The sequence below is a fragment of the Bidens hawaiensis genome, unplaced genomic scaffold, assembly GCF_021521415.1.
Source record: "Bidens hawaiensis isolate Kalapana, Puna unplaced genomic scaffold, B.hawaiensis_p1.1 tig00004999_1, whole genome shotgun sequence".
NCBI classification, from domain to species: Eukaryota; Viridiplantae; Streptophyta; class Magnoliopsida; order Asterales; family Asteraceae; genus Bidens; species Bidens hawaiensis.
In genome coordinates this window covers 49,491-58,056 of record NW_027491314.1, presented here as the reverse complement: position 1 = coordinate 58,056, position 8,566 = coordinate 49,491, and the positions used below count along the sequence as shown (strand labels likewise).

The following is an 8,566-nucleotide window of genomic DNA, read 5'->3' as shown; positions in this document are numbered from 1 at the left end:
TTCAAATAAATGGGTCGATGTTGGTAAGTGTCCTAAGGAAATGTGACAGATTTCGGATCGGAACGGGTTCCACACAAGATAGGTTTTGGCATGAAACGGGTTTGAGATTGGAATGGGTTCAGTTCAGGTTTCAAGCCAGCACGAGTTTTCACACAGGATGGGTTGGGTTTTGGTTCTTTTTGGTTAATTTCGGACTCGTTTTTGGTTTTTTGTTTCGTTTTTGTTCGTTTTTTTAGTTTCATTTTTGTTCGGTTTCAGTTTTTTTTAGTTTCGTTTTGATCGATTTTTTGATTTCGCTTTATTTGGTTCGGTTTTGGCTTTTTGTTTCATTTTCGTCGACTTTCGGTTTCAATTCGATTTCTCGGTGGAGTTTTTTTTTAATGGAACGAGGACAACAGAGGATATATTTTAGTTTTTTCTTTTTTTTTGTTTTTGATTTATATTTAAGTTATGTTTTTTTATTCTTATTTTTGAATTTTTTTGGAGGTGTTTTTATTCTTAATAGGAAATCCTTTAGAAAAAAATTCAAAAAAAAAAAATTAATAACTCAAAATATAAATAAAAAGCGAAAAATTTAAAAATACTAAAATGTTTCCGTCGCTATTCTCGTCAAAAAAAAAAAAAAAAACCGTTTTGACTCGTTCCGACCCTAACCTATTATGACCCAATCTGGCCCAAACCTATTTTGATCCATGGTTTGTTCGACCCAACCCAACCCATTTGCCACCTCTAATATATATATATGTTAGGGCCTTTTGTTTTTCATGTCCCGAACCTTGTTTTTTTTGGCATTTTTGAAGACGGCCCTAGTGATGATGTCTAAATATTCAATTAAATTTGCTTGTTTTGTTGGGCAGTTAAAAGTTTTGTATGTTCTCTTCACGGAAACTCGGTAAAAGTTTTGGCATAGGTTAAATAGGTTCCTATAAAAGTCGCTTGTTTTTGTATTATGGTTAATTCAAGATTGGATCTCTGTTGCTACTAATTTGATGCACAGGGGTACTTCCATAAATTCAGTAAATTTGCAACATGTGTTTAGGTTCCGTGTTAGTGGTTAACATGTATTAGTTCCTTTATATAAATAGTAAGTAAACTACTAAATCATCTGAATTTAGATACAAGATACTTTAAACGGCAATAAAAAATCTAACATACTATTGGTTACGAATACCATAATAACCCTAATCTCTAGCCTAATACTCTGATTCCAAAATCTATCAAAGCATTGAGAGATCAGCCACTAATAATAATCTCCATATTTACAAATCCAACGGTCCATATTCTACCAACACTGATCAGTCTCCCATCTCCGGCTCTTATACCCGACCGGAAACGAATCTCCGGCTCGCCGGTTCATCAAATTCCGATCATAAACCGCTCGTTTCTCCGGATCCGCCAGCGTAGAATAAGCCGCGTGCACTTTCATAAACTCATCCGCCGACGAGTCACCGGACCCGACGTCCGGATGCAAAACCCTAGCTAGTTTCCGGTACGCGGACTTAATCTCCCGCATATCTGCTCCGATTCGTACTCCGAGCACGTCGTATAACGAACTAGCTCCACCTGTACGGTACGGTCTGACTGTTTCCGGCCGTTCGGCGGTGGCGTAGGCGGCGGTGACGGTGGATCGTTTGAATTTGACGGAAACTGGAAGTGAGTGTGATTGTGAAGATGAGGATGAAGTGAAGGTGGAATTGGGGGAAGTGAAGAGTGAAGAAGCTGATGAAACCGCCATTGATGATCGAATTGAAGAAATGATTTGTTGAATGTTGAATTTAGAGTTTGAATGTGAATTGAATAAGTAATTAGGGTTTTGGGAATTGGGGGTGGAGGTATTTATAGGCGGAGGAGATGGGGGGTGAATACGTGGAATATTTATCCAAATGGAAGTTTGTTTATCTGTTGGAATATAATTGGAAATAAATAATTAAATAAGAATATGTTATAATAAAGAATAAGAATTTATTATTTTTATTATTATTGATTATAATTTCGTGACGGTGGCGGTGTTTCCGGCGCCGGAGACCACGGGAATCTAAACCGCCGTCCACCGCCAGTTCAGGTCGGCCCATGTTCGTTTGTTCTTATTTGCCACGTGTGACTTTTTGATTCCTTAATTTAGACCAATGAAAAGGTTTGTTTAGCTAATTTTGGGTTAAGTCTATGTATTTGATCTCACTAAATTTAAATTTTAATTCAAAACACTAAATTGAACTTCATAGGCATTTATTAAGACCCGCTAAAGTAAGGTGTACACTATGAATGAGCAAATTCGGTACCAGTATCGAAATTGGTCGGTGTCAAAGTTTTAAGTTTCGGTATCGGGACCGGTACCGGTATTTTTTGAATTTTTTACCTTAGGTACCGGTACCAAAAATTTACGATTTTCGGGACCGTGACCAGTTGGTACCGGTACGGTACCGATCTCTTCCCTAGTGTACACAATTTGAGTTGGCTCTAAATAGTTCAAGCGTTCAACTATTAAAAAACAATAATCTTTCGGTTTTTGTTAATCGATTGTTAGTAGTTATTCGGTTTAATTCAATTAGTTTTAACATGGACTAAATGTTTTTGACCTTTGTTAAAAAATTTTACTAAAATCAAACAAAATGAATTTTATAAACAATTAGGTTGTACATGTTACTTCCAAAATATACATTAAAAGTTACTCATAAACTCAATTTTAACTTTTAACAGGTAAAGAACTAACTATCAAAGCTAGCAACATAAGAGAATATTAAATCACTGCTGTTCTAAATTAATTAATATATGTAACTAGTGGAATGAAATATCCAAAAGTAAGAAAATAATGGTTAAAGAAAATGAATAAATATATTATTTTGAAGTATTAGAATATAATATCATTAAAGGAATATGATTGTTACGGATAATAGCATATTATTAGGGCCGTAAATGAACCGAACAAACACGAACAATGCCCTGTTCATGTTCGTTCGTTAATAAAATAATGTGTTCATGAACGGTTCACGAACACTTACCGAACGAGATTTTATGTTCGTGTTAGTTCATTAAGGAAATTAATATGTTCACGAACGGTTCACGAACACAAATAAAATCGGCAGAGCCTAGAGATTGAGACTTATAACTTATGTATCATCAATGTGAATAATGAAAGCCTATAAACGAATTGAATCAACACGAACACGGGCATATTCGTGTTCGTTCATTTAACTTTAAAAGAACATGGACACTTAATCGAACAAATATTTATGTTCATGTTCGTTTATTTAAAAATGGACATCGGTTCAGTTAACCGAGAACACGGACACTTAATTTATTATAACCTTTTATGTATAATCGGTTCGGTTAACCGAGAGTCCAAAAAATAACCGATAACCTTTTTTCGGTTAATTCGGTTTTTGGTGAATCGGTTTTTAAGTAAATTTCGATTAAATTTCGTCGATTTTCAGTTAATGACTTGATTATTGATCAACCATACGCTAAACGCACTTTCAGAATCATGCACAAAACAACACATGTTAGCTTTGTTACAAAAGGAGTCATCCTACACCACAAAACACCGGAACATGCATCAGATATGTGTATTGAATTGGTGAGTAAAATGTTGTGATGCAATTGGTGAGTAAAAGTACTAGGTTTGTAGATTTTTATTTTCTTTCAAAATCTGTTGTTCATTATTTATTTATTTTCTAAGGGTTTTTTTTTTTGGGTACTTTTCAATTAACAATTTCATTAAAATGTAATTGCATTAGCATTATTATTTGTTTGTGAATGTAAAAACGAACATAACCGTTCATTAAGTCATTGGTTACATATGACCGGCTAAAAAAATAATATAAAAACCTGTATGGATATGGAGACGACCCTAAATGATTTAACACAAATTAGAGCTTGTTTAACGAACCAAATCGTTGTCTAAATAGCCTATTGTTTTGTTTATTTTTCTTTTTTTCCTTTTTTTAATAAAATAGACAAATTAATTGGACAGACAAAACAGGACCGGGCTGACAATTGGGTACCTGTTAAATACACGATAAGACCTGTTAAGCAAAAAAGTGCGGTATGTGATTTTTTAATTTTCTTAAAGTATTGAAATTAGTAGGCTAGACTCCATTATATTCCCTTATTGGTATATGAAACTTAAAACTGTCTTATAGTCATGACATATAAATTAGTTAAACAAGTCGTATTCATGTTTTATACTTTTGTTTTGCGCGTCACTTCATATCTGTTAAACCTGTTAAGACACGAATTACTAGCCCTAAAAACTGATACGTCTTCAATTTATATGCCAATTATCAATTTCAGAATTGCCAGATGTTAGTTTGTAAGTGGATGACATCAATGTACGTAACTTGAAAAATTAACTATATAATAACTAATAAAATAATGGAGTTTCTGTTACCGTCTTCCAACGGTATCGTGAGGTCGCCTTAAATAATGGGCCCCATTATGCATGGAACCTGGTCATCTAATCCACAAAAGTCATCCTTAATTTAGTACTTATCTTGTACAGTCACAATGTAACTAGATGCAATAATAATGGAAGGGTTCCGGTCCCACCTCTTAAAAAAATAATAATAATAAAATACCGTTTTAAGTTGGGCCCGAGAGTTTTTTATTCACTTATGATGCGGTTTACTTCTGGGGCGAGTAGTCTTTGGGCCGGGATTGCTAAGGTAGACTGATGTACAGGCTTTTCTTCGGAGGCATGTCATCCTAGCACCTCACAATTTCTTGCTTATGAAGATTCTTGGGTAGGTTAGTAACTCGTCAATAATCCAAAAAACCGTTAAAAAGATGATAATGATTAATGGATGGGATTGAGGTTCTCACTTCTCAAAACACCGTCTATTATCTTGTTACGTGAGTTGTGTTTGCATCAACTCCGAAAGTGTTAGTCATGTTCAAGTATTTATGTTTAATATGATTTTCGGATGCGTATATTAGGTTCATGTAAAATCTTTTGGATCCAAATCAAATTCCACCATCCACCCATACGACATGGGGTATGGTCACTCCGCAAGACTTGAAGGCTAATGTAGAGACGCCGTGTTGTAGGGAACGTAACACCACGCATAGCGCAACCGCTGTGGTGTCCTTGCTCGGGGCGAATGCATCGAGATTGTTGGGAACCAAGTATTCTCTTGTGTGTTGTTGTGCCTTAAGTGCTATAAGGTGTACCCATCCTATTATATATGTATTTTTTTTAAGAGTGCAATAGTGTACGATAGTATTTCCATGGTTGAAAGGTATCGTGAAAAACTGAAAATGATACAGGAATATCAAAATGTGATCTTTAATTTGATTAGATTACCTTTTATTATTTTGATGTTATCTACATTCCATGTTTATCTATTTTGTGTTTGTTTTAAATAGGGTTCAGGTTGTTTACTGTCACACCCCGACCATGACGGAAACGTCGGGGCGCAACCGATTGTTCATCGCACACGACACTATTAAGTGACAATATTTAATCAACTCATTTAAATTCATAAAAACACAAAGAGTCACATAACTTGTTCATACAATAAACGAATTCAAATCATAGTAAATAATATAATGTTCGTTTTGCTAATATCCTAATAGCCTCGGTAACGTTTTTTTTCTTCAAGTCCTCGAGTCAACTTAAAGTCAAACCTGTAACATTGCATAAATAGATTTTGTCAACACAAAGGTTGGTGAGCAATTTCATAGTTTTTGAACAATAGATATATAATATGAAATTCCACAACTTGTATACAAAACAATAAATAATAGCAACAATTTAGATAAATGAAATCGTTAACAAGAATACATTAACGACACCTTTTTATAAGGGGATGCCAAATATACTCGGATTTTGTATGAAATCGGTAATAAGAGTACATTAACGACACCTTTTTATAAGGGGATGTCAGATATACTCGGATTTATGAATCAACCATCCAAAAGCGGTAAACACATTAGCACTCAAGCATATAAGCATATAATCACCAAATCGAGCATTTATTTAAGTAAAGTATATAATAAAGTTTGTGGTTTAAGACTCAAGTATAAATCATTTGGATTTGAATAAGTTTGCAATGTCACCCCCAAAATATAAAAGAGTGAAAACGGGGGATGAAAGTACTCACGTTCAAGAAATAAACTTGAAAGATTTGATGATTTGGAGATTAACCGGAACGATGAGTTTAACGAACGAAGCCTAAAGGAGAAGAAGTCTTGTATTAGAAAAGTTGTCTTGGAAGTCTTTAAACGAAAATAAATGATAAGAAATGTAAACAATTTAAAGTTTAAGGTTTAAAATGTAAATATTTAAGAAATTATAATAATAGTCCTTTAAAAATGTAAGTTTGCTCGAAACCGGGTTAAAGTATCTAGCCCTTAATTTTACTCAAGTTATGTTAAGTAATAAGGTGGGTAAAAATGCAAGAAAGCAAGTCCCTTTATAATATAGATACTAAAACGGGTTTTAACGAGTGTTCGGGTAGTCGGTTCGGGTCTTGGTGACTTGACCAAACCCAAAGTCAACTTTCCTAAAAAAATAAATGTATGAGATAACTCAATAAATCTTAAAGAGACTTAACCAAGTATGTAGTTCTTATTGTTTTAGAACTAACAACGCCCGTTAAGCGAGTGTTCGATTTAGTCGGTCCAAACTTTGTTATAGGATCAAGTTGGATTCAACATTCCGAGTACTTTGTGAAAATAATTAAAATCAGTTTATAAAGTATTTTTAAAGAATTATATAAGCTTTAATGGTTAAAAACACGCTTGTGTGTCTTAAGCGAGTAAACTTGGTTTAGTTCGGTTTGGTTCGGTTTTTATCTTGGAATAAGGCCAAGAATGGTTACCACATGTCCAAACATCATAGAACTTGTAAAATAATTTATAAATAATAATACCAAAGTCTTACATACAAAAAGTCAACAACAAAGTTTTTAAACGAAAGTTCGGTTTCCGGTTCGGATCTTGTTTCGGGATAAGACCGAGGTTAGATTCTACAAACCCATAACCACAGAACTAATTAAAATGATTTTAGAAACTCAAATCTTACATAAAACATGTTTATACAACTATTTAAACAAACTAGTAAACAAGAGTTCGGCTTCCGGTTTGGAGCTATTTACGGAATAACCGAGGCTAGTCTCTACAAACCCATAACCATGGAACTCAAAATGTAAAATAGAACTAAGATGAGCATAAGTTAAACAAGTATAACAAGTTTGATAGTTAGATGCGGAAAATATATATAATCAAGGACTACTACGAGTCCTCCATGTAGCTTTGTCTTATGGGCCGGACACTTAACTGATCGAGACCGGAGAAATGCCCACCGAAGGTACAAAGAGTGCTATATATATATGTTGTATAACAATCTTCAAGTATAAATAAGTGTTAACAAGTTGATTATAATGTAAGACTATGGTCAGTTTGACTTTGGAAAGTCAAACTGCCAAAAAAATATGAAGAACACCTTTGAATGCTTGAGAATTGGAAGAGAAAGAGATGAATGAGCAAGGATTAATGAAGGGGATATGGGTGTATATAGGGTGTGTTGAAAGGGTCAAGCATGGGGTGTGATATCAAAGTTTGCATGCAAGAGGGGTCAAGACAAGTCACAAAATAACAAAAAAAACAAAAATGGGGCTGCTGCTAATCTGCTGCTGGTCGGCACGTCGGTTCGCGTCCGGAAGTTCGTTTTTGATGTATCTTGAGCGTTTTAAGTCCGTTTTCGAATCCGTAAAAGGGGTTTTTCAAATTAGACAAGCGGGAATGTTTTAGTAACATAAAATCCAATATTTTATATATTTGAAATGTTCGGGATATAAATCGGGTCTGTTTACAACATAAAAACAAATACAAAATAAATACAATTTGACCCGAAATCGAGGGATGCCACATTTACATTGTTAGTTATTGAGTTTTTATCGGTGTAAAAGGTTTCTTTGAACCTTTTGGTGATACATACTGATTTTAATTAATGAATTACGGAACCATTTAATAGCGCTTCCGAATCCACATAAAAACACTGAGTGAAAATGAAAACACCATCGAGGTGGTACATTGTGTGAACTATGAGTGATGACTGATGCGTATACCTATGCCTTCGATTGGTGACTACTTTTTAACATCCCTATAACCTAAGAGTTGGACATAAACCCGGTTCAGTTCGCGATCCATTTCAATACTTGGTTTGTGCACCTCTACTCTAACATGCTACGTACATGGATCACTTTCATTTTAACTAATTAAAGTTCACTCTCAAGTTACCATCACTTGTAATAAGATTGATTATTATAACTTATAATATATTAACTTGAAAACAAAATGCGACGTGTCTGTGACAAAAAAGCCACGTATCAGCTTAAATTTATTGCATATTTGAAAGAGAAACAAACAAATACAAATATAATAAATAAATAAATAATATTAATCAAACCACTCCCAAACAAACACTTTGGATCTGGGTCGTTTATAACAATGGCATCTTACCCTTGGATGGAAACCAATGGCAAGATATCCAATAATGGATGTAACCTATTCTCTTCGCTATTCATTTCAATATTCAAGTAATACTTGCAAAACAAAAATTTTATCA

General features: G+C 34.1%; 1 pseudogene; it reads right to left on the bottom strand.

The window, feature by feature from the left end:
* Positions 1 to 1,250: 1,250 nt before the first annotated feature.
* LOC143628468 (chaperone protein dnaJ 11, chloroplastic pseudogene) lies at positions 1,251 to 1,736 on the bottom strand (annotated as a pseudogene).
* Between the last annotated feature and the right edge of the window lie 6,830 nt (positions 1,737 to 8,566).